Source organism: Bos indicus x Bos taurus, chromosome 1 (genome assembly GCF_003369695.1).
Source record: "Bos indicus x Bos taurus breed Angus x Brahman F1 hybrid chromosome 1, Bos_hybrid_MaternalHap_v2.0, whole genome shotgun sequence".
Classification (NCBI taxonomy): Eukaryota; Metazoa; Chordata; class Mammalia; order Artiodactyla; family Bovidae; genus Bos; species Bos indicus x Bos taurus.
In genome coordinates, this window is record NC_040076.1 from 149892886 (window position 1) to 149919675 (window position 26790).

The 26790-nt window shown below is 44.9% G+C and overlaps 1 protein-coding gene across 3 annotated transcripts in view; it reads left to right on the forward strand.

Annotated features, from left to right (window-relative positions):
• The first annotated feature begins 2250 nt into the window (after nucleotides 1-2250).
• The window catches only part of KCNJ15 (potassium voltage-gated channel subfamily J member 15), a 57632-nt gene continuing 33092 nt past the window's right edge, over nucleotides 2251-26790 (forward strand). The window contains exon 1 of one of the 3 annotated variants that reach the window (XM_027548942.1): nucleotides 2251-2434. The gene's annotated coding sequence lies outside the window, so the exon portion shown is untranslated. Of the gene's footprint in view, nucleotides 2435-4515; nucleotides 4724-26790 lie in introns of those variants that run through there. The other 2 variants (XM_027548907.1, XM_027548906.1) reach the window with 2 other exon arrangements.

Here is a 26790-nt window from a genome sequence, read left to right on the forward strand (position 1 = left end):
AGTGAAGCACAGACAGTAATTGATAAAACATGAGGATTCATGTAACTTATCAGTTTAGACCATGCTAAATGACATACAAAGTGAGAGGGAATGAAATGGTACCATGTGGGCTAAACCTGGACCCTGCTGAGGGGTCCAGCCAGCAGACGAAGACCTGAAGGAAAAGACTGCAGACAGAAGGGACAGCTCATGCAGACCCTCAGGAGGGATACAGTCAGGTCTTAAAGGCTGCATTTTTCCCTTGCTCGTTCTTCTTCATCTTTGAGTTTACCTATTTTATTAGGGGGCTTTTATATCCAACCTCCTGGGAGGTCTATCTGAGTCTACCCACCTGGAGGAAGACCAGGTGGACCTGAATAACTCCTCACCCTTTCCTGCCTTCATTGAGTTCAAGATCCCTAAACAGCAACAGCTGAACCCAGGATCAAGGAGAGGGGATGCACAGGAGCCTGGAACCCAAAACTCAGGAAGAGGTCTGGACCTTATGTGGCTTCTTCATTGTCTCAAGTCCTGAACCCCTGGAGCCCAGGGTCTTTTCTTGGGGCGGGGGGGCGGGCACATACTCTTCTGATTGAAGAGGAAAGCTTTGCTTCATGAGAAAGAAGAGGACCCAAGGATGGAGGCAGATGCTTGTTCCCTCTGGGGAAGTGATCAGGGAACGATTATGCCTTGGCTCAGAATCAAGGGGAAAAGTAGGAGAAAGGGGCAGGTCTCGGACCTTTCCCCCCAAAGCAGAATAACTCCTCACCCTTTCCTGCCTTCATTGAGTTCAAGATCCCTAAACAGCAACAGCTGAACCCAGGATCAAGGAGAGGGGATGCACAGGAGCCTGGAACCCAAAACTCAGGAAAAGTTAACACATCACTTTTTTTCATCAAATCAAGTCACTCCCTGGTGTCTCTGATGTGAAGCAGCTGCAGGGCCCTGGGCTCTGCCCAGGTTCTGGGGTAGGGGACTGTGTGAGCGTATCAGTGTCTCCATGGTGACAGTCTTTGCATCCCACCCGGTGTTGCCTCTGGACCAGCATCGGGGAATCTCACTGGGGAAAGTGCCTGTGGGAATCTTATCCCTTAGGATTTACCAGGGTCCACAGGGCAGAAAAGCCTGGTGGGCTACAGTCCATAGGATCACAAAGAGTCTGACATGACTGCAGCGACTTAGCATGCACTCGGGTCACAGGATGGGGGTAACTGACAAGAACCACGGACTGGTCTCCCTAGGTGTGATGACTACCAGAAACTGGTGGGGTAGGAAGGACACACTAATACATTCCAGGAAGAAGCCCACTGCTTCCATTGCCAGAGGCTGAGAGATCACCCCTTAGACCCTGGCTTCAAGGACGGAGTTCTGACTGTTTCTCACAGAAGTGCGAAACCCTGTGGACTGATGCTGGCCAGTTCCAACACTGAACTTCAAGTACAACTTCCACGCTGTGAAAGAAACTGGTTTTACCCGTGTCTATCCACTTTTATGCATTTTGATCAAGGAAAACAAAGGCTATAGGAACAAATCAATACGGCCGTAAGAGGGGCTGAGTTGGAAACACAGTGTCCCTCTGCCACACTTGCATATATGAATGCCTGATAAAGACTGAGGGCGTCAGAGGATGAGGTGGCTGGACGGCATCACCGATACAGCGGACTTGAACTTGGGTAAACTCCGGGCCATGGTGAGGGACAGGGAGGCCTGGCATGCTGCAGCCCATGGGGTCTCAAAAAGGCAGACACGCCTGGGAGACTGAACAGCAGCAACGTATTTGATGCTTGCGTGTGTCTATATGGGTTCATTCCAATTTTCCCAGGGGAGAGGATTTTGTTACTCTTCACCTGTAGAGGAAAGAGGGGAGAGGAGGGGAGAACAGGAGTGAAGGAGAGCTTGTGAGAAAAGATAACCCGGTTATTTATTTATAGTTTATTTCCGCAAAGGGACCTTTGCAAGGGCTTTGATAAGAGGGGCCAGAGTTTCTTAAAGATTAACCGGCCTCCTTTAAGAGGGCATTGGCCTTCTTTCACGCAGGTGTCTGGAGGATGCAGGACTGGGTGGCCCTCAGAACCTTGCTGGTCTGTAGATCCCCTTAAGACACACTGCTGACATCATGGCCTCCTTTCTCAGATTCCCCTCTCTCTCTCTCTCTCTCTCTCTCTCTCTCACTTTTCTCTCCTTCCCTCCCTCCCTCCCTCCTTGCCCGTCCCTCCCTCCCTTCGCCCAATCTCCCCCAGTCTCCTTCTCCCTCTCTTCAGCTCCTTCAGGTAAATCCTACTCCAACTTGCACCAACTTGTTTTTGACTGACAGTGAACAGCGAAGAGAGCTTTCTTGCTTTGGAGCACACCTCAGGACCCAGCCTTCCCCAGGCAGCCGGCGTGGACGGTCCCTTCCCTGGCCTTGTCCTAAGTCCACATCTAGCCAGGCATCTGCGTTCACCCGTCCTTGCAGGTAAGAGTTGCAAGCTTGTTGGTCATTACTGGAGCGTGCTGCACCCTGAAGGAATTTCTGAAAAAAAAAAAAAAAACAAAAACAACTTTCCTTCGAAAGGTAATGAAAAAAGTATGACTCTGTTGAAACTGACTGAAATCATTCAAGACGTCCAAACTTATCTGAGGGAATTTACAAGTGCTGTTTGCTGTGGAAAACAGGTTTTTACTTAATGATGGGGCTAAAAAAAAAAAGGCTTTATTCATGCCCGTAAAACAATATCCAGATGTTATCTTGTATACTGTGGGTAGAAGCGCTCTAGATGGAGGGAGAAGGCTTACTCTCTTTGCAAGGTTTTTTTTTCCCCCTTCTAGTGTCTGTGAGAGCAAGTTTGTTATGGATTTTCAGTGATTATATAGTGTTTTGTTTTGTTTTGCGTCGTTCTTTGGTAGTTATTTTCCTTTGTCGGTGGAGAAATCAGTTTAAGTTGGCGTAAGGGGAAACCACTCCAGAATATTTTAAAATCTTTTACCTATCCTTACGAGAAAATAGTTATGTAAGTTTTCCATGGTAGGTATGAGGAATGTAAACAGTTCTGACTATGGCAACATTAGGAACCTGGTTCACAACCCATGGCTAATGTGTTTTATAGTCTGTGTGTAATTTCATGGGCGTCTAGACTGCTGTCGGCTAATCAGTGTTATACTGGGTGCAATTTCCATATTGTTCTTGTGAATCTGGTTTTTTATCTCCTCTCTCCACTTCCGCATTTAGTTGCCCAAAGGAAATAAGGACGTGTTGTTCAATAGATGTCTCTTGACCTCATGAGTTCTTTAAGTCACAGGTTAGGAAGCTTACAACAAATGCAGTGTTCCATTCGGTAAAACCAAGGACCAAAATTTGGTCCTTCAAATTCAACTCAAACCTTCAGACTGAATTCTTCTTATCAGAAAATATCTTAATCTTTTTTTTAACCTATAGGAAGGATTTTGAAAAAAAAGTGACAAGTGATTCTTGAAGTTCTTTTTTTGAGATTCTCAAAATCACACTGACACACACACAGTTAATCCTAGATCCTATTGCATTCTGCCTTCTCTCATAAATGTTTAAACAAATATGGAACAATCAGCAACAGCCTTAGGTGATCAATTCTTTCACAAAATTGCCCTAAAAATCAAAAGAGAAGAGTCAAATGCAATCATCATGCATATTCAGATGCCATCATTTTATGAAAATTTAGGAGATTTCCAGCTGAACAACTAAGCACTTACCTTGCACACAGCTCCCCTTGGTGCTGTTCTTGTTCTGGGTTTTATTCTGTAGCAGTTTTCCTTCTTCCCTAGTGATAAATATAATAAATGGCCAGGCAGGGAGTGACCCAGAGGTCGTATGACAAGTCTCTTTAAAAGTCTAGAAGGTAGAAGAGTTTCACCAAATCCCCGGTAGTGGTGTCTCAGAAATACTAATGAAATAATGGGCCTGACAGGTTCTCATTGAGTTAAATAAATGCCCAAGTCATTTGGGGGTTTCCTAGAAGTAGACTTAGCTGGATTTCGTGATTCTGGTGGCTTAAGGAAAACATAACTTTAAAAAGTCCTCCCGCCCTCTCATCCCTCCTCCCCCAGTCAACCGTTGTGGTCATTTTCCAGAAAATGCTCCTTTCCCCTATTTCCTCTCCTGACACTTAGAGCCAGTGCAGACAGCCAGTGTTTGAGGGGGAAAGAGACAGAGCGAGACCCCAGGCTTCCCACGCCCACCGTCCAGAAGAGCCAACAAAAGCAGCGCTGCCGGCTCCTTCCACTCTCTCTCTGCCCTTGCGTGGAGGAACTCTTAAAGGGATTGAACTTTCTTGTTTGGGGATGTGTGCATGTGTAATTATATACCTGAATGACAACATGCCTGGTACAAGGAAAACCACCACTGTGTGGCTTGAGGCAGCCGAGAGAGGAGAGGCAAACTTTTTCAGACTTTGTCACTAAATGTCAAGACTCTGAAGCCTCCTTTCCTGCCACACCCCCCTCTCATCACTCAGAGACACGGGGCAGCCACTGACTTTACTTCCTGACTCTGCTTCAGGGTTGTTTGTCGAGTGTGTTTGCCTGGTGGATGCATCAGAACCTTAGAGGCGGCACAAAAGGCCAAAGAATGAGGCATGAGCTTGCTAGAGTCGCTGACGACCGGCCCCTGGGGACGCTTGCTTAAGGCATATAAGCCTCCCTGATCATTTCCTTCAGCCTTCACTCTGTAAGGAATTCAGCTCCCGTCTTCTCCCCTGCAACCTGTGAAGCACTTCATGCCAGAGTCGATCAGGTACTGCGCCAATCCTGCTGTTTCCATTCTTCTTTCAAGTAAAAAGAATTCTGCTCCTCAAAGCGGTAGTTAGCTATGGCCAGGGTTAAGGTTAGCTTATGTGCTTGTGAAGCAGAGTGTGTTGCTTATTAATGGGTACATGAGATGCATATCAGGGAGAAGCAGTTCTTCGTTCTCCTCTCTCCTGCTCTTCACCTTCCTTGGATGCAAACATCTTGGGAGTGGGGCTGGGGTGCCTTGGGAGTGGCTGGGGGCTGGATACAGAGAGGGAAGAGGCAGGAGAGGCGTGGAGTGATACAAGCAGGAGGGGAGCTTGCTCTGGGCATCTCAAGGAGGAGGTGGCACTGTGGAAGGGGGCAGGTTTGAGCCCAGACGCCTTGCTCTTTGCTGCCATGCAGGTGGCTTCCTGCGTCAGTTTTAACGACCAGGGAAAGCCTACGGTGGCCAGAAGCAGTAGCTCCAGAAGTGACAGATCCTCCCACAGCTAAAGGAGTGAAGGGCAGCCTGCTTGGCCACCTGGAGTGGAGAATTGAGAGAAGAGAAAAATAACTTAGAATCTAAAAGCAAATGTCCCGGGAAAGAAGCTTTATTTGCTAAATGTGACTTTGTTAGGATGAAAGGAGAAAAATGAGCACATACTCATTCCTGGTGGAAGACAAAACAAGATAAGGGAGCCTGGGGGACGCCCTGGTGGCCCACTGGTTGAGATTTCATCCTTCCAATGCAGGGGGCCTGGGTTCAATCCCTGATTGGGGAACTAAGATCCTACATGCCCTGCAGCATAGCTAAATGGTGTTTTTTTTTTAATTTTTTTTTTTAAAGTGGGGGAGGCTGAGAATCTGTCCTCCCTGCAAAATGCTGGTTGAGCCAATGCAGGCAGTGGTGTGGGCAATTTTGCTCACAATGCAGCTGAGTCCACATGGAGGTTCCCACCGTATCCCCAAGGCTTTTTACCCAAAAACATTTCTGCTCTTATAAACAAGGTCAGAGCTTGTGAGGAGCCTGTGTACCTGACTTCCCTTCAGCTGGTACTGTGAATTAACTGGTGAAGGCATCCATTAAACAAGAGTCACCACAATCCAACTGGACTCTACAAGTTCACACCTGGCCTAATTCGAGAATAGTTCTTCCACACCTAAAACTCTATAGCACAGAATCCCAGGTATTTCCATCATGCTTCCAAGATGAGCCAGGGTTTCCTGATCAGGGTTCACAGTATCAGAAGACACACGAGAAGGACAAGGTGTTGATTTGCAGCACTAAAACATACCTGTCTGTAGGAACACACCTGTCCACAGGAAAGAGTGAAGTAGAAGAGCATGTCTGTGCTACCTGAGGGCTGAGGACTCGGAGGACTTCAGTAATCCCTCTTAAAAGGAATTATCGAGCAATAGAATAGGGCTTCCCAGGTGGTGCTAATGGTAAAGACCTATCTGCCAATGCAGCAGACATAAAAGCCCATGGGTTCCATCCCTGGATCGGGAAGATCCCCTGGAGGAGGAAATGGCGACCCACTCCAGTACTCTTGCCTGGGAAATCCCATGGACAGAGGAGCCTGGCAGGTTACAGTCCATGGGGTCGCAAAGAGTTGGACACGACTGAAGCAACTTAGCACGTAACGATAGAAGAAACCCAGTTTGGTTCTGTTCTTCCGCATGACCCTACAGCTCAGCTTCAGAGCAATCTAAAAGCATATTGATCCACATTAAACAAGGCAAGCAGTTCCTTTCCTGCAGGAAAGGAATGTGTCTGAAGCCACATGGCTGCATTGACTATGTAGGCTCCCATTCAGGGTTCTGAGTTCAGAGAAATGACAGCCAGGGCCTGACCCTGTCCCTCTGATTACAAATCACACTAATCCTCAGAGTCACCGTCAGAGCTGTCGGAATACAAAGGAGGTGGCTCTGAGGAGGAAAGCTGCAGAAAAGGATTCAGTATTTGGGGTGTTTGGAGGGTCCAGATGGCTGGCTTTGGGTTTCAATCCACAACCTGTTTCAGCAGAAATTACCCTGCAGTGGGGCTGATAACTATGAACTTCTTGTGAGTTGAGAAAACTCTCCCAGGACCAGAGGCTGATCAAGACTTTATGGACCTTCAAGATTATGCAATTTAGAGGGCCCTCCTTAAGAAAAAGGAATGCAAGATTATGACTATAAATTGGGCACAAGCTCTGGAGAGAGTTGGTGCAGGGAGGAGCCCTGAAGCTCGCATTTGTCACGTCCGACTCTTTGTGATCCTATGGACACTAACTTGCTCAGCTCCTCTGACCGTAAGATTCTGCAGGCAAGAATACTGGAGTGGGCTGCCATTTCCTCCTCCAGGGGATCTTGCCAACCCAGGGAAGGAACCCGTATGTTTTGCATTGGCAGATGGATTCTTTACCACTGCGACACCTGGAAAGAAAGATCTTTTGTTGTTGTTGTTGTTCAGCTGCTAAGTTGTGTCCGACTCTTTGTGACCCCATGGACTGCAGCATGCCAGTCCTCCACATCCCTCACTATCTCCTGGAGTTTGCCCAAGTTTATGTCCATTGAGTTGGTGATGCTATCCAACCATTCATCCTCTGAAAGGCATCAATAAAACACTTCGAACAGGCCTGAGGCTTTGCCTAGCAAAATATCTATGTGTCTGTCTAGGGACAGCCTCTTCTATTTCTATGAATGCTGTGTTGAATTCCAATAGTAGTTATCAGTGTCATTTCTCAGTGTGAATGCTGGCTAAACCCAGGCCTGCCAGGTCAAATAATGCTCTTACTCAGTAATGTTTCCGTCTTCAAATATTTGCAGATTTGTATCTTGTTCATCTTCATATCCTTTGCCAAAGAATGTAAGGTTGGCTCTCCAAATGAATCTGGCTTTCTTACTTCCTGAGTTATTCTTTGTCTACCTTTCAAAAATATATTTGAGAAGCTTATCATTAGCTTTGAAATATCATGAAATTTGACATCATCTCTACTCTTCCTACCAACCTCATCCCCAAATACTTGCAACAAGTTAAAGAAAATATGTGAGCACAGGAGCCCCTGGATCCTGTGTCAAGAGCCATCTAACAACTAAAGAATGTCTTCTTCCTATTTTCAAAAGTCCAAAGGAATGGAACAAATGGAAGGAATCTATGTATAAGCGAAAAGTGAGCTACATCACTTGCAGACATATATTTGCAACTGACAAAGGCAGTGTGTGTGTGTGTGTGTGTGTGTGTGTGTGTGTGTGTGTGTGTGTGTTTAGCCATGGTGGCTCAGATGGTAAAGACTCTGCCTGCAATGTGGGAGACCCAGATTCGATCCCTGGGTTGAGAAGATCCCCTGGAGAAGGGAACACACTCCAGTAGTTTTGCCTGAAGAATTCCATGGAGAGAGAATCCTGGAGGGCTACAGCCCATGGGGGTCACAAAGAGTCAGACATGACTGAGCAACTAACGCTTAATAATGAAACTGACGGTGAGATATAGAGGGAATATTCAAGTGCCAACAATGTCACAATACAATGGGGCTTTGCTTTCAAAATTTTGCCTTGCTTGTAAATTTCAAATCTATAGTTAGATTAAGTGTTTAACAATTGCCCTCTGAACAGTGCTTCCATAGTGACGTTAGTCTCAGCATCCCTCTTTAACAAAGGAGGTGGTTTCATGTCATGTGACTCAATTCTTGTTGACATGGATGGCATGATAATCTGAGCAAGAAACACTCAGGGGTTCAGCTCTTGAATTCACAGCCTCCCTGACTCCTACTGCCTTGGGGAGATTAAGGGAGTGAAGGCTCCTCTCCGATGCCTTTGTGACTCAGTCTCTTGGAAACTTGAGAAAGATCCCTCAGAAGCTGGCTGTCTATTGCTTGTCCTAGGAGTCTAGGGAAAGGAGAAATTCCCTAGCCAGAAGGCTGAAGGGAGCATCCCAAAACACAGTCAATACAAGTAAGGCAGCATCTCTCCTGGTAAGCTCTACTGGTCAGCAAAGGGTCCTGGGGAGAGTTTTGTGTGCTCCTTGCCCTGTAGGAAATAAGAAGGTCTATACTCTGATTGGGCTTCCCTAGTGGCTCAGTCAGTAAAGAATCCACCTGCAATGTGGGAGACTTGGGTTTGATCTCTGGGTTGGGAAGATCCACTGGAGGAGGACATGGCAACCCACTCCAGTATTCTTGCCTAGAGAAACCCCATGGACAGAGGAGCCTGGCAGGTTACAGTCCATGGGGTCGCAAAGAGATGGACACGGCTGAGCGACTAAGCAGATACTCTGAAAAGGGAGAGGCTACCCACTCCAGCATTCCGGCCTAGAGAATTCCATGGACTGTATAGTCCATGGGGCTGCAAAGAGTAGGACACAACCGAGCGACTTTCACTTTCATTTTTCTTTCTGATAAGTTTGGGAAATTCATCATAGTCTATAAAGTTCCCTTGGAAGGTCCCAGTTATCATTACCATAATGAACAGTCTAAGAGATCTGGCAGCAAAGACATCCTTTAACTTTGAATCCCAAGATGTTTAACCATTCTGGACTACAAAGCCGCCTGCCACCTCCTTCCACCTCCTTGCAACTCCTATTCAGTCCTCTGACTAATATTTCGCATGACCCCATCAAGGACACTTACGCAGACTCTGATTGGTGTGGGGTGGAGAGGTTCCACATGGTCCAAGGGAAAAACACGTTATGACTTTGATACTCCACTTGGCTGTGAGTTGTACTTTGGGGACGTGCAGGTGACTGGCCAGCTTTTGGGATTTCAAAGTGGCCTCAAGGACTCAGCCACAAAAAAACGGATTTCCTTTTTGTTTCTTTGTATCTTTGAAGTGTAAGTCATTCAGTCGTGTCCAACTCTTTGTGACCCTATGGACTGTAGGCTCTTCTGTCCATGGAATTCACCAAAGAATACTGGAGTGGGTTGCCATTCCCTCCTCCAGGGGATCTTCCCGACCCGGGGATCGAACCCTGGTCTCCTACACTGCAGGCAGATTCTTTACCCCTAAGCCACCAGGGAAGGCCCTTGTTTCTCTTGTGCATCTCATTCCCAGAAGGATTAGAATGAGTCTGCAGAGATACACCCACACACCCTCACACAGATTAACATGAATTAATGGTAGATGGAAAAGAAAATAAAGGTAAGTCTCAAAGAAGCAGTCTGATGAAATCATTTACTTACATGAGTTTTCATCTATTTTTTAGAAACCACAAACTAAATGTACACAGACCTACAGAATTGTGTTTGTGCTTCAGAATTAAACGTATGTTTTAAAATATGTTTTATGTTTGACCCTGGAAATCAATTAGGCTCTCCCTGAACCTAGTTTTACTCACACCATGTTTTATAATTCTTTTGAAAGAATTATAATGACAATTATAATTAAAAGAATTATAATTAACAATATTAATTCTGCCTCTTGAGATCCCTTTCTTCTTTTCTGTTGCTCATTAGGGCTATGATTTAACTGTCTATAAGTGAGGTTATAAGCTTTCTTCATCCAGAATGTAGCTGACTGATCCCACATCACTCCACTTTACAATGGTCTGTCTATTTGCCTCTTTCCCCTACCAGGCAGTAAGCTCAACGTCAGTGGAGATTTTACCTTATTCTGTCTCTGTGCTCCCAGAGCTGAGTCTAAATAATTCCTCGGGCAATGCTTTTGAATCAACATGCATTGACGTGAAGGCATGATTTCTGCTATAATTACATCTTCAGTTGAACCATGATTTACACCCACCCCATCCTGCAAACATAGAGGACAGAACCCTGTGCCTGAGGTGTTTTGAAAATACATTTATCTGAAAACTCCTGACTAGGGCATTTTCTCCCTTAATGATATTTGCAAAGTGGTAGATTAGCTGTTGGAATTGCTTAACGGGGGTTATTAAAGAGCAAAACGTATTTGTATGAGGGAGAAGAAGCAGGCCACCAGTAGCTGTGGCAGCAGTTGGGTGAACCCACGCAGTGGAAATAGGAAACACACACACAGTGTATTTTGGAAAGAAGAAAATTGAAATAAAGCAAAAAAAATAATAAATATGGAGCCAGCAGTGCTCTGTGTGGGCTGAAAGTTTGATCCTGGGGAAGAGAATAATGGAAAGGAAGGACAGAAAGAATTTACTGCGATCTTAGTAGGCAGGAAAGGGTGATTTGATCCATGGCGAGACCCATCCAGGAGACAGGGAATTCACATCATTTCAGGCTCCCTCAAATGCTATGTTTAGATACAGTCTGTGTTAGCATACCTGTGGCAATGAGGGTATTTGGCTCACAATGTGTTTTGAATTTTAAGATGAAGAGAATTTCCTAAGATTTGCCCATTTTAAAGATGAAATATTATAGGACTAAAATTGAGAAGAGCCACTTTTCTGTGGTTACAATCAAATGCGTATCATTCTGACTGGGGGTAGTGCATGCCTGTACATGGTGTTTCAGAATCCGCACAAGGGTATGGATAGTTAAACCTACATTTTGTAACTGTGGGTATTAACTTATCTAAAGTCCAATATCCTGGGGATGCTCTCTTAACTAGCCCTTTGGCACAGCGTTTTGCTTTGTTTTCAATATGTGAAGAAATGATCTGTGACCTCCTAGCACTGTGGTTGGTCGAAATATACATTTAATGAGTTTCTTCACCAATGCCCATCAGTATTTTGGTTGGTTAGGCTCTGACACTCCGTTCTGTCCACCTTGTACACATGTGCTGGCAACTCGCTCTGCAGGAGGCTGGGTGATGGTGTCTCAGATGATACAGGAGGAGAGGACTGTCTGTGATCTCAAGGAATCTGCATTCCCCTGCTGGGAGGCCACGTGCATGTGGATGGAGGGGCAAAATTGTAAAAAAAAATGATAATAATATTCATACTCAAAACCCATGAACAACCGTGGCACCAGGCAGAATGTGATGAGCGTTAAGTGAGGCCTTAACAAAGGGCTGAGGAGAGTCCAAGAGGGAAAGACTAGGTCCATTCGGGGATCTGAGAAAGACCTTGGGCACTGGAGACAAACCTGGAGAATGAATAGGACTTTAATGTCAGGATGGGGAGGAGCAGCCTTCAGAGGTCAGGAGCATGGCAGACACAGGGGTGCACCCGAAGGGAAGGCAGGGAGGCCCAGAGTGGGCAGAGGGGTTGAGTCTGGCATGGGCAGCGTGGGAGTCGGGAGAGATGACTGGAGTCCAGGTGATACAGATGGTGGAAGACACTTCTGAGCACTCACCAAAGGCTGAGTCACTCTAGGTGCCTCTGAGTTCTCGCAACTACTGGCTCTCCAGTGAGCTTTCTTATTCACCTTGTTTGAGAAATTGGTCTGTAGAGTCAGAGCTATGGTTTTCTGGTAGTCAAGTACAGCTGTGAGAGTTGGACCGTAAAGAAGGCTGAGTGCTGAAGAGTTGATGCTTTCAAACTGTGGGGCTGGAGAAGTCTCTTGAACTGTAAGGAGATCAAACCAGTCAATCCTACAGGAAATCAATGCTGAATATTCATTGGAAGGACTGATGCTGAAGTTCCAATCCTTTGGCCACCTGATGCGAAGAGCCGACTCATTGGAAAAGACCCTGATGCTGGGAAAGATTGAGAACTGGAAGAAAAGGGGGTGACACAGGGTGAGCCAACTGTGGCTCAGATCATGAACTCCCTATTGCCAAATTCAGACTTAAACTGAAGAAAGTAGGGAAAACCACTAGACCATTCAGGTATGACCTAAATCAAATCCCCACGATTATACAATGGAAGTGACAAATATATTCAAGGGATTAGATCTGAAGAACTATGGAAGGAGGTTCATGACACTGTACAGGAGGCAGACATCAAGACCATCCCCAAGAAAAAGAAATGCCAAAAGGCAAAATTGTTGTCTGAGGAGGCCTTACAAATAGCTGAGAAAAGAAGAGAAGCTAAAGGCAAAGGAGAAAAGGAAAGGTATACTTATTTGAATGCAGTGTTCCAATGAACAGCAAGGAGAGATAAGAAAGCCTTCCTGAGGGACAAGGTGCGGAGGGAGGTGGGAGGGAGGGTTAGGATAGAGAACACACATACACCCATGGCTGATTCATGTGAATGTATGGCAAAAACTACCACAATATTGTAAAGTAATTAGCCTCCAATTAAAATAAATTAAAAAAAAAGAAAGCCTTCCTCAGTGATCAGTGCAAAGAAATAGAGGAAAACAACAGAATGGGAAAGACTAGAGATCTCTTCAAGAAAATTAGAGATACCAAGGGAACATTACATGCAAAGATGAGCACAATGAAGGACAGAAACGGTATGGACCTAACAGAAGCAGAAGATATTAAGAGGTGGCAAGAATACACAGAAGAACTGTATAAAAAAGATCTTCATGACCCAGATAATCACGATGGTGTGATCACTGACCTACAGCCAGACATCCTGGAATGTGAAGTCAAGTGAGCCTTAGGAAGCATGACCATGAACAAAGCTAGTGGAGGTGATGGAATTCCAATTGAGCTATTTCAAATCCTGAAAGATGATGCTGTGAAAGTGCTGCACTCAATATGCCAGCAAATGTGGAAAACTCAGCAGTGGCCACAGGACTGGAAAAGGTCAGTTTTCATTCCAATCCCAAAGAAAGGCAATGCCAAAGAATGCTCAAACTACTGCACAATTGCACTTATCTCACATGCTAGTAAAGTAATGCTCAAAATTCTCCAAGCCAGGCTTCAGCTATACCTGAATGGCAAACTTCCAGATGTTCAAGGTGGTTTTAGAAAAGGCAGAGGAACCAGAGATCAACATCTGTTGGATCATCTAAAGAGCAAGAGAATTCCAGAAAAACACCTACTTCTGCTTTATTGACTATGCCAAAGCCTTTGACTGTGTGGATCACAACAAACTGTGGAAAATTCTGAAAGAGATGGGAATACCAGACCACCTGACCTGCCTCTTGAGAAATCTGTATGCAGGTCAGGAAGCAACAGTTAGAACTGGACGTGGAACAACAGACTGGATCCAAATAGGAAAAGGAGTACGTCAAGGTTGTATATTGTCACCCTGCTTATTTAACTTATACACAGAGTACATCATGAGAAACGCTGGACTGGAAGAAACACAAGCTGGAATCAAGATTGCGGGGAGAAATATCAATAATCTCAGATAGGCAGATGACACCACCCTTATGGCAGAAAGGGAAGAGGAACTAAAAAGCCTCTTGATGAAAGTGAAAGTGGAGAGTGAAAAAGTTGGCTTAAAACTCAACAATCAGAAAACGAAGATCATGGCATCTGGTCCCATCACTTCATGGCAAATATATGGGGAAACAGTGAAACAGTGACAGACTTTATTTTGGGGGCTCCAAAATCACTTCAGATGGTGACTGAAGCCATGAAATTAAAAAACACTTACTCTTTGGAAGAAAAGTTATGACCAACCTAGACAGCATATTAAAAAGCAGAGACATTACTTTGATAACAAAGGTCCATCTAGTCAAGGCTATGGTTTTGCCAGTAGTCATGTATGGATGTGAGAGTTGGACTATAAAGAAAGCTGAGTGCTGAAGAACTGATGCTATTGAACTGTGGTGTTGGATAAGACTCTTGAGAGTCCCTTGGACTGCAAGGAGATCCAACAAGTCCATCCTAAAGGAGATCAGTCCTGAATATTCATTGGAAGGACTGATGTTGAAGCTGAAACTCCAATACTTTGGCCACCTGATGCGAAGAGCTGATTCATTGGAAAAGACCCTGATTCTGGGAAAGATTGAAGGTGGGAGGAGAAGGGGACGACAGAGGATGAGATGGTTGGATGGCATCGCAGACTCAATGGACATGAGTTTGTGTAAACTCTGGGAGTTGGTGATGGACAGGGAGGCCTGGTGTGCTGCAGTCCATGGGGTCACAAGGGGTCGGACATGATTGAGCAACTGAACTGAACTGAACTGAACTGAGGATGAGATGGCTGTGTGGCATCACTGATTCAATGGACGTGAGTTTGAGCAAACTCTGGGAGATAGTGAAGGACAGGGAATTCTGGCATGCTCCAGTCCATGGGGTTGCAAAGAACTGGACACAGCTTAGCGAATAACACCAAAGCAATGAAAAGTCACTGAAGATTTTGCTTGAGCTGCACTTGAGTATCATCCCAGCAGGAAAGTTATGCGACTTGTCAGAAGGGTATTTTGAGAGTCTGGGAGAAGGGAATGGGGAACTGGAGCAGAGCAGGGGCAGGAGAGAGGGAACGGGACACCCAGGAGATGCACTAAGAAGGTAGGACGCCTGGGCTGAGTCTAGATTAGGCAGGAATGAGGGAGTGTCCGGACAGGCAGGTGGGAGAAGGGGACACCATTGTTTGGACCCCGAAATCAGAAGTAGTTTGATATATGGAGAACAATGGAGCCAAGTTTTGGACTAGTTTGTTCTGAGCAGTTCTCTAAGGGAGGTGAACCAGGGGATGCTAGAAGCAGACTGAATCTCAGAGGGAGGAGCCACAAGTAAAGAAGTGGGGCCAGGGATGGCCAAGAGAGTAAGGCCAAGGATGCTGAGAGAGCAAAGAGAAATAAAGGAGGCTGCAAGTAAGACCCTGGGGGATATGACTGAGGGTGGGAAGGGGAAGAACAGAAGTCCACCAAGCAGAAAGCGAGTGGATAATCAGGGCAGCCCCTGGAAGACTACACAGTCTTCTGACCCAGTAGCAACAGGCAGAAAGAACTTTCTGAAGACACTGCCACTAATACCCCTCTGGCCCACATGTCAGAGAACACAAGAACTTGTGTGGAAGCTGAAGGAGAGAAGCAGCGGAGAGTCTGAAGAAAAGATGGGGGAGAAGGGCTGTGTAGCTCCCTCCCAACTCACCCTCCAGATAAAAAGTCAGAGGAATTGAGATTATCATTTGACTGGTAAATCAGAGTCTCAGAGGCTTGGAGAATGAGTGAGTGAGTAAGTGAAAGTCACTCAGTCATGTCTGACTCTTTGTGATCCCGTGGACTGTACAGTCCATGGAATTCTCCAGGCCAGGATACTGGAGTGGGTAGCCTTTCCCTCCTCCATGGGAGCTTCCCAACCCAGGGATCGAACCCAGGTCTCCCGCACTTCAGGCAGATTCTTCACCAGCTGAGCCACCAGGAAAGCCCAAGAATACTGGAGTGGGTGGCCTATCCCTTCTCCAGCAGATTTTCCCAATCCAGGAATTGAATTGGGGTCTCCTGCATTGCAGGCAGATTCTTTACCAGCTGAGCGAGGGCTTGGAGGATGGCTACTTCTAAATCAGTTAATGGCACAAGTTTCTTTCCCTTTATTTCCTGGTTTAAGTATGCTTAACCCATTCCCTTTCCTTTTAAAGCCAATCAAGTTATTCCATAATTTAACATACATCATGATTTTAAAGTGTGTTAGTTGCTCAGTCATGTCTGACTCTTTGCTACCCCCTGGACTGTAGCCCACCAGGCTCCTCTGTCCATGGGATTTTCCAGGCAAGAATACTGGAGTGTGTTGTCATGCCCTTCTCCAGGGGATCTTCCCAACCCAGGGATCAAACTCCGGTCTCCTGCCCGGCAGGCAGACTCTTTACCATCTGAGTCTATGCTTAGCTTCAAGATTGGTTATATGTGTACCCAAAGGAAGATTATATCAACTCACAGCCCCTGGGAACAGCATGAATACCTCGTCTTTGCAAGTTCTGTGATTTAGCTTTCTGAGACACTCTGGATAAAGTACAAGTCCTTTCTTGAATGTATTTCCAGTAAAAAAGAAAAGATAATGCAGTGTCCAGATTTGCTAATTACTGCCATGATTAAAGCAAAACTTTTCAAGTTGATTTTTTTTTTTTTTATAAGATCAGCAACCTTTTGAACACAAACAGGACCTAGCAGATGGAGAAGGCAATGGCACCCCACTCCAGTACTTTTGCCTAGAAAATCCCATGGACAGAGGAGCCTGGTAGGCTGCAGTCCATGGGGTCGCTAGAGTTGGACATGACTGAGCAACTTCACTTTCCCTTTTCACTTTCATGCATTGGAGAAGGAAATGGCAACCCACTCCAGTGTTCTTGCCTGGAGAATCCCAGGGACAGGGGAGCCTGGTGGGCTGCCATCTATGGGGTCGCACAGAGTCAGACACGACTGAAGCGACTTAGCAGCAGCAGCAGCAGGACCTAGCAGATAGTCTCAATGATGCAGAGAGAGCAAGCAAGCAAAGCCAGGTCCTTCAGAACAATTCCTTGCCGCCGGCTTTGAACTTACAGTTTAAAGTTTGTTTTGCTGGGAAGATCTTCTACTTTTTTTTGGTGCTGTAATAGGATTAAGCAAAACTTGTGCGTGTCTTAGTCACTCAGTCGTGTCCAACTCTTTGCGACCTCATGGACTGTATCCCGCCAGGTTCCTCTGTCCTTGGAATTTTCCAGGCAAGAATACTGGAGTGGGTAGTCATTCACTTCTCCAGAGGATCTTCCTGACTCAGGGATCGAACTCAGGTCTCCTATATTGCAGGCAGATTTTTTACCATCTGAGCCGCCAGGGAAACCCCAAGCAAAAGTTAAGCAACACCTAAAATGCTACTTTATAGTAGTTTTGAAAAATATGTGAGTAGATTTTTTTTAAAAAATCAAAGTCTTAATTTGTTTAGAAAAAAATCAAGTGAGTAATCTTTTGGAAACTCCTGGATAAGAGAATATGAATATCTGATAACTGTTCTTTTTTTCAACTTTTTTGTTGATGTATAGCTGATAACTATATTGAACAGTAAAAGGATAAACATGAAGATGTAAAGGAGGACCTCAAAATCATAAAATGTAGGGGAGGGGAGGGAGAAAATGCAGATTTTATTTTTTTCCAGAGTGTGTTTGAGAAGAGTTCTTGAAGCCCTAGAGAAAAAATGATGAAAGGGAAGTGAGGAAAGCCTCAAGGCAAATAATGTGGAAACCTGAGAGAGGCCACCTGTGAAGAGGGCCAGGCAGTCTCAGGAAGAGATTTTGAACTTGGTACTGACACTCTTGGATGTGAATTTCAGGTGTGCAGACTCCCTCGGGTGAGGTGCCCTAACCATCAAAGCCTCAGTGTATCTTACGTGGCTTACGGGAAGCAATCAACAGAGGCTGGTCCCTTCTCTCCCCATTCCCCACTCTCCTCCACTGATCCCTTACCATCACTTCCCACCCCAAGGGCAACACAAGGTTTTTCTTTAAGGCAGCTGGTGGAAAAAAAATACATAAATAAAAAGCTAGACTTGAAAGTGGAATCCCTGCGTTGGAGTCCTCACTTCTTGGAGTCCTCACTTCTGGGCTGTGTGGTCCTCTGAAAGTTATCTAACCTCTTAGCTTCTTATCGGTAAACCTGGAGAAATTCTGACTCACAAGAAGAAAACAGGAGAGCCTGATGAGCTGGTTTTTGTAAAAATGTGGGGAAACCACGTCTGGTTCTATGAATCAGTAGGGAACTGGCATTCTCAAAATGACCCTCCATTCCTCCCTGAGGACCTAATTCCCTTTTTATACAATTATGCTTTTGAAAAACTTACTTTATAAAGAAACTCACCATTCCACAGTCTAGGTTATCCCCCATACAAAATCTGTAGGCTGCTTTTTACTTTTTTTTTTTAATTTTTAAAAGGGACTATACTCCTGTAACAACTCAAACTTTGATGGAGGAGAGTTTGGTTTCGGCAAGACTAGTTTACTGTGCCTCCCTCTAGAAATGACTGTAGTTCTCAATGCAAATTAAACTAGAAATTACTCTTGTAACTTTTTTGGAGATCCTTCATTCTTTTCTTTTAAAAGTACACAGACACATTCAAAAGGTAACTTTCTCCTAGGTTTTACAAGCAGAGGAGAATGACAGAGAGAAAGATTATGAACTTGGCATACCATTGAACTATGCCCTGGAATTTGGGTGGGTCTAGGAAAAAGTACAGACTTCAGTGGAAAACATACATGGGTGTGGGAGAAGCCTCTGTGAACTATAAATTGACTACATACTGCACAGGCTGAAATGGAAAGAGACCGCAAGTCTCCCAAAATCCCAAAAGAGGAGACAGAGTGAATTTGGCAGGGAAGGAACACCAGGTGCCCTTGGGAGATGGAGATGTTCACAGTCAGCAGTAGTCCTAACTGGCTCTGTGGGACCCGGTAGTCAAAAGCGTCTACGATGGTGCCCGGCAGTTACCTGTTCTAGGACCTGCTTATCAGGGTCTCCAACACCTGACTTCACTCCCCGTTTTGTTGCTTCTAGATTTCATTCCACCTTGTTGCCTTTGTCTGCAGGGTCTCTTCCCTGAAAACTCTCAGAATCTCATTATCCATACTTCACGACTCTTCAAGGCATGTTAGGCTCGGGTTTTCCCTTCCCCCCTTGAGCCTGACCGCTGCATGCTTCCTAAATTTCATTTTCTTGAGGCTGAATCAAACGAAGAGTGTATCCCTGCCACTAAGACCTAATCACATATCAGTGTCCTGATGTGGACATTTGCTGGGTGCAGTTCCTGCCTTCTTCCCCATCAGATTACCAGCCCCGGGACTGTGGAGGTCACGCCACACTTGACTGAGTAAAAGCCAGCTGACTACCCTCTGCAGAGTCCTATTTTCACCTTGAATTGGGCACATTCAGCTCACTGTTTGCCATCCCAGTCTGATGCCAGGTGAGCTTTATCATCTCTCTTTTGTAAAAAAAGGAAGCTGAAAATCAAGGAGACTAAGCCCCTTGTTCAAAGTCACCAGCCCAATCACTTTTCGTAAGGCATCTCACTTCCTCACCAAGGTGACCCTGTTAGATCAACCCTGACTCCAGCTTTCAGACTTTAAGTAACTTGCCCCTCCCCGCCACTGTTGTAACCAGAAGACCTGAGATTTGAACCCAAGTCTGTGTGTGGCTCCAACCCTACACATTTACACTTGATCACATGGCTTCCCTGTCATAGAATGCTCCAGACAAATGGACCATGAAATAGTAATAAATGAATACATGATGAATGATCCATCTCACTTTGTCAAAACTAAAGGACTATGACAAACCCCTGAATTTGACCAGAGAAGTAGTATTCCCTTGCCCTCTCTCCACCTTTATTTATATAAATAATTATAAATACATATATAGAGAGTGTATATGTATATGAAGAGTGTGTATATATATGTGTGTGCATGCGTGTGTGTACAAAAAATATATATAAATATTGAAGGCAAAAGGAGAAAGGGCTGGCAGAGGATGAGGTGATTGGATAACGGCACCAATTCAATGGACATGAACTTGAGCGAACTCCAGGAGATAGTGGAGGACAGAGAAGCCTTGCGTGCTGTAGTCTATGAGGTCACAAAGAGTCAGATATGACTTTATCACTGAACAATAATATGAGCATAATAAAAATATAAATATTAAAATTATACATATTATTTTTTCAATACCTTTTTTAGGGCAGCTTTAGGTTTACAACAGAATTGAGAGGGAAGTTCAGAGGTTTCTCATTCACTGCCTGCTCCCACACAAGCACAGATTTCCATATAATCAACATCATTCACCAGATGGTAGATCTTTTTTTTTTTTTAATCAAGGATGAACATACACTGATCCATCCCAACCATCCCCAATCCATTGATGGTCATAGGGCTCACCCTTGGTGTTGAACATTCTGTGCGTTAGGACACATGTGTAATGGTGTGTATCCATCATTATAATATCTTGTAGAGTGTTTTCCAGAAAAGAGAAAGGCTACCCACTCCAGTATGCTTGTCTGGGAAATCCCATGGACAGAGGAGCCTGGGGGGCTACAGTCCATGGGGTTGCAAAGAGTCAGACATGACTTAGCGACTAAACTACCACCACCAGAGTATTTTCACTGCCCTAAAAATCCCTCAGACCTCTCTATTCATTCTTCCCCTCCCTAACTTCTGGCAACTACTGTTCCTTTTCTGTTTCCACAGTTTTTCCTGTTCCAGAATGTCATGCAGTTCAGATTGGCTTCTTACACCTAGTACTATATACACTGACGTTGTCTTCGTGTCTTTGCATGGCTTGATAGCTCATCCTCCTTGTATATTTATGAGAGTATCAAGACAATACTTGACTCTTCACTTTAAAGTAATAGGCTAAAAATATGTATCAACATGTTAATGTTTAAGAGAGTGCGTAACTATTTTATCACCTGAGTCACCATACTTCCATACCTGTCACGTGCCTCATAAAGAATTTCAAATGCACCAGATATGTTTCTATCCCAATTTCTTGAATAACCGAAGATGCTTCTGAGTGGCAGCATGGCTCTCATCTCATGGAGCCAAGTTCCCAGCAGCCCCAGGAAACACCAGAATCAGCAGGTGTCTTAGCTGCAAGAACTTCCATCTTTCTGCATCTTTTCAGTGGCAAAACTGAGCAGGGCAGCCTCCCAGACCGGTGTTCTTATAAAACTGCTGTACATGCTTAGATGAGCACACATATGGAGTTCAGGCTCTCTTTGCTTTATCTTGAAGATTCACTTCATAGAAAGTTAAAGCTTCAGGGGGTATCAGAGAAATCAGTGTGAACTCCTCTCCTATTAAAGATAAGGAAATGGAAGCCTGGGGGTCATGTGACTCACCTGGGGTTTTGCAGCATGTAGTGGAGCTGATGGTGCTTGAGACCTGTCACCAGGGCTCCTCTTATCCCAGGAGGAACCCAAGAGGAAAAGGGGAGCCCAAACTCAGAGGGATGCCGGATAACTGAACTGTCTTATAATTTGGAAACAGAGGAGAGGAGTGAATGGAAAGAATCAGAAAATCAGTTAAATATTTGCCGTTTTTCTATAAAAAGAGGAGTCCTACTTTTCCTAAACTGTTGACATTTGTCAACATGTCCTTCTCTGAACTCTCATTCCGAACAGAAGTCCTATAAGACATGTCATTGTTCAGTTGCTAAGCTGTGTCTGACTCTTAGCAACCCCATGGACTGCAGCACACCAGAATTCCCTGTCCTTCACCATCTACTCGACTTTGCCCAAACTCATGTCCATTGAGTCGGTGATGCCATCCAACCATCTCATCCTCTGTTGTCTCCTCCTCCTGCCCTCAATCTTTCCCAGCATCAGGGTCTTTTCTGATGAGTCAGCTCTTCTCATCAGGTGGCCAAAGTATTGGAGCTTCAGGGTTGATTTCCTTTAGGATGGACTGGTTTGATCTCCTTGCTGTCCAAGGGACTCTCAAGAGTCTTCTCCAACACCACAGTTTGAAAGCATCTCTTTGGCGCTCAGTGTTCTTAATGGTCAAACTCTCACATCCACACGTGACTACTGGAAAAACCACAGTTTTGACTATAAGACATGTTAGTCTTTTTTCTAATCGGGAAGTGGTCAGCCTGTGTGCTATGGCCCTGGATGCTGGACCTGGTCCTTGTTACCATGTGCAGATTGTCCACATCCTGTCCTGAGGTCACTGTGGGAATGAACTGTGCAGGGAAGAAAGGTCTGTAGAATGCACTGGGAGGTCCAAGTAAAGAAGGTACGAAAGATCCAGCCAACGTCACGGGAAGTTTCTAGCACGTTATCATTTGTTTGAAATATTTATCCACCACAGGCGTCTGTGTAGTTACCTGACATTTTAAAAGCCAACTGCAAAACCTGTGGCTTAGTGCCAGGATCAGACCCAGGAGGGAAAGTATGAAGCCCTAGGACAGCTCTGAGAGCTGCTAAAATGTGAGGTTTTCCCAGGTAATTTCCCAAGGTCCCAGAACCCTCCAGATATAAATCAAGAGAGAGCAAGAACTCCTGGTGTCCCCTAGCTCCTCTGAAGAATAAGACAACCCTGTGCTGCCCCCCCGGAGAAGGCGATAGCACCCCACTCCAGTACTCTTGCCTGGAAAATCCCATGGATGGAGGAGCCCAGTAGGCTGCAGTCCATGGGGTCCCTAGGAGTTGGACACCACTGAGCAACTTCACTTTCACGTTTCACTTTCATGCATTGGAGAAGGAAATGGCAACCCACTCCAGTGTTCTTGCCTGGAGAATCCCAGGGACGGGGGAGCCTGGTGGGCTGCCCTCTCTGGGGTCGCACAGAGTTGGACACGACCGAAGCGACTTAGCAGCAGCAGCAGTGCTGCTTCCCAGGCCTCGGTGGTGGTGCTGCTCGGCAGTTATTTTTGTCAAATAGGGCTTCCCTGGTGGCTCAGACAGTAAAGAATCCACCAGCATTGCGAGAGACCCAGGTTCAACCCCTGGGTCAGGAAGATCCCCTGGAGAAGGGAATGGCTACCCACTCCAGTATTCTTACCTGAAAAATTTCATGGACAGAGGAGTCTGCTGGGCTACAGTTCATGGGATTGCAAAGAGTAGGACATGACTGAGCAACTCACACTTTCAGTATTTCAGCTTAAAAAAAGTCTGGGGCTGTATCAGATATAATTATCTTATGACGCAAGGGGACAGTATTTTATGCACACAAACCAAGCCTTGTGTTAGATGCATTCCTGGCCCACGGGCTCTGTCCTTGGAGGTGAGCTGGGGCTGCTGGGGTGGGGACAGAGGCCCCTGTTCCATGTCCAGGTTCCGCCTCCAGGGTGGAGGGCACTTGTGGCCCACGCCCTGGGCTCTGACGTCAGCAGAAAGCCTAGAGGTGTGGATCAGAAACCAGCCTCCTGGCACCTCACACTTCCTCTCTGCAGAGCCAGGCTTCTTCATCACTTCCCCAGATGGCTGGGATCTTGAGCTGAGCTGGGATGGGAACCTAGACTCCAGGTAAGACCCCAGAGTGCTTTCCACTGATCACCAGGGTGGTAGAAAAGGAAGGGAAAATAAAACACCCTCAAAGGACCAGGGGATTTCTGGAAGATCCAACCAGAGTGATGGACCTCAGGCACGATTTTTTTCCCGTACTCTAATTTTAACTTGTATATATCTTACTGATTTGAAGAAAACTCTCACTTTGGAAACTTCCAGTGCTTAAAAATGAATAAGCACTACTGTGCATGCTTGCTCAGCAGCTTCTGTTGTGTCTGACTCCTCTGCAACCCCAAGGACTGTAGCCTGCCAGACTCCTCTGTCCTCGGGATCTTCCAGGCAAGAATAGTGAAGTGGGTTGCCATGCCCTCCTCCAGGGTATCTTCCTGATTCAGCGATTGAACCTGCATCTCCTGCATTGCAGGGGGATTCTTTACCCATTGAGAAACCTGGGAAGCCCACGCGCTACTCTGTGACGCTGTGAATAAAATATTCATTTTTGTCAGAAAAGCTAGCAATTAAGACTTGTATCCTATATTGTAAAACTGAAATCTCAATTTATTTGCATAAACAAGGACCTTGGTATATAAAACTAAAATACAGTTCCCCAGGCCAAAGACTCCTTTCAACGGTACTTCACTGAACATGCTTTCATAAAGAGCAATTAGCTATTAATCCAGATAATATTTATAAGTAAATAATTTGCAGGGTTAGTGCTGAGTTTTAACCCTTAAAGACTTTGATTTCAGTGAAAGATGCATAAACATGCAACTGTTTGAAAAAGCACAGATACTTAGGCACATTTCTTTCAAGATCATGTGTATACATGATTGTGTATACTTGTTATTTGCAAGTTGCTCACTAGTACCCTAGTGATCACATTTTAAGTTTTCAGAATCCACTCAAGCTCTCAGTTCAGTTCAGTTCAGTTCAGTTGCTCAGTCATGTCTGACTCTTTGCGACCCCATGGACTGCACCACGCCAGACTCCCGGAGCTTACTCAAACTCATGTCCATCAAGTTGGCGATGCCATCCAATCATCTCATCCTCTGTCGTCCTCTTCTCCTCCCACCCAATCTTTCCCAGCATCAGGGTCTTTCTGAGGGAGTCAGTTCTTCACATCAGGTGGCCAAAGTATTGGAGTTTCAGCTTCAGCATCAGTCTTTCCAATGAATATTCAGGACTGATTTCCTTTAGGATGAACTGGTTGGATTTCCTTGCCATCCAAGGGACTCTCAAGAGTCTTCTCCAACACCACAGTTCAAAAGCATCAATTCATCGGTGCTCAGCTTTCTTTATAGTCCAACTCTCACATGCATACATGACTACTGGAAAAACCATAGCTTTGACTAGATGGAACTTCATTGGCAAGGTAATGTCTCTGCTCTTGAATATGCTGTCTAGGTTGGTCATAACTTTTCTTCCAAAGAGCAAGTGTCTTTTAATTTCATAGCTGCAGTCACCATCTGCAGTGATTTTGGAGCTCCCAAAAACAAAGTCCTTCACTGTTATCATTGGTTTCCCATCTACTGCTGTGAAGTAATGGGACTGGATGCCATGATCTTAGTTTTTTAAATGTTGAGTTTTAAGTCAACTCACTCTCCTCTTTCACTTTCATCATTAAAGATTATTAAACATTTATCTTTAATATTGATTATTTTGTTTATTATTAGTATTATTTATTATTAAAGACTAAAGATTTGCTCAAGGTCTGGCTAACTCTTTTTCATAAATTTTGAGAGGGATAAAAATGTTCCTATATATGGCACAGGGAACTATATTCATCATCTGGTGATAAAACACAATGGAAAAGAGTATGGAAAAGAATGTGTGTGTGTATGTATGTGTACATATGTGAATCATTTTGCTATACAGCAGCATTTAATACAACCTTGTAAATCAACTATACTTCAATAAAATAGATATTTAAAATAAGATCCTACAGATATTACTGTAAATTAATTTTAGCTCTGAAAGACAAGTCATATTTGCATCACTTTATCTAATATTCCTACCTATTATCACCCTAGTATTTGAAAAGATCCTTCTCTCTCGCTCTCTCTCTCAATACCATTTGACCAATATTTCTCTCTTTTCTTCCATCACTCACAAAGAAATTCCCCAGGTTTGCAAATATTAGAACTCATTTCTAATCATTTTCTAGTCAGTCGTATCAATGTCCTATAAAAAACCTACCAATTACACTGCTCACCTACCCATGACACTTGCAATTTCTCCCACCACAACTGAGTTGTGTATTTTCACAGATCAACTAAGGGTTTTGTGTGCACAGACCTAACCAAGTCCTGTTTGCTCAGCAGCTGCATTTCCGAACACTAACAGTTAAACATTAGACGTAGACGTTAAGGGAGGAAATTAACTTTCAGAATTTCACATGTGCTCTCAGGATCAGTACTGACCGTGCTGGGAGAGAACTCTGAGGTCATTTTGTCCGAACCTCTCATTTTACAGATGAGGAAAACAGGACTAATTGATAGCTAGCAATACCAAATTACAGCTCTCCTAAAACTCGATAGCAGAGTTCATAGGCTTCTTAATGTGCTCAATTACTATCTGGACTCCATGAGCTGATGAGTCTGCTGTGACCTTGAGCATTTCCATTCTGTGGGTTTCCAATGCTTATGTTTCTAACATGGTTATTTGTCATCCCGAGTCCCAGGCACCACTGGAGCTCTTGCCAATACCTAACTCAGAGCACCCTACCTCTTCCCACATCTCAGCCAGCGCCTCCAGGCTGCAAAGTCACGACAAGTGTCACCGAAGATGCCAGCTTGTGCTTGAGCAGCATCTAGGGCCTTTGCAGCTGGTTGAACTTCTTTCTCCAGTCCTTATCACTTCTCCCTGTGCTTCTCAGGAGGCAGCCCAGGACTGTTCAACATTTTTCAGCCTTGTTCCTCTTATGCCATAGGACTGAAGCATCAGTGCTTGGACTAAGGGCCTAATTCCTCAAGTTTCATTCTCAACTGCTCAAAAAATTCTTATAACTTTCTCATCTTTTTTTTTCTTCTCTACACCTGGACCAGAAGCTTCATGGAACAAGCATCTTGTCTGTACTCTGTATCCCCAGCATCTAGGTGAGTCTGGAAAATAATAAGGGCTCTTGACATGTACATGTGTAATGAATGTAACCTTTCCCCCTTCCTTCCTCTCTTAGGGAAGCAGGTACCCGCCTCCAGTCTCATACCTAACCCCCTGGGAGCATCAGTGCCTCCTTGTTCACCTTGAAATCTCTGACCTCTGGATCATGTCCTCATTTTTGATATCTTGCCTCCTTAGTCATCCCCTTGATGAGTATCCAGAACTGTCTCACCAGCTGGTGCTCTTCCTCCAGTTACTTTGTTAGAAAGTTCTCCCTGTCTTCAATACAGGCAGTCCCCAAGAGTCTAAACTCAGCTGCTTTCTTGTATTGGTTTCTTTTCTGCAGAGCTCTTTGGCTCATGGTGGTCAATGTCTACATCTTATACAGTGATCTCC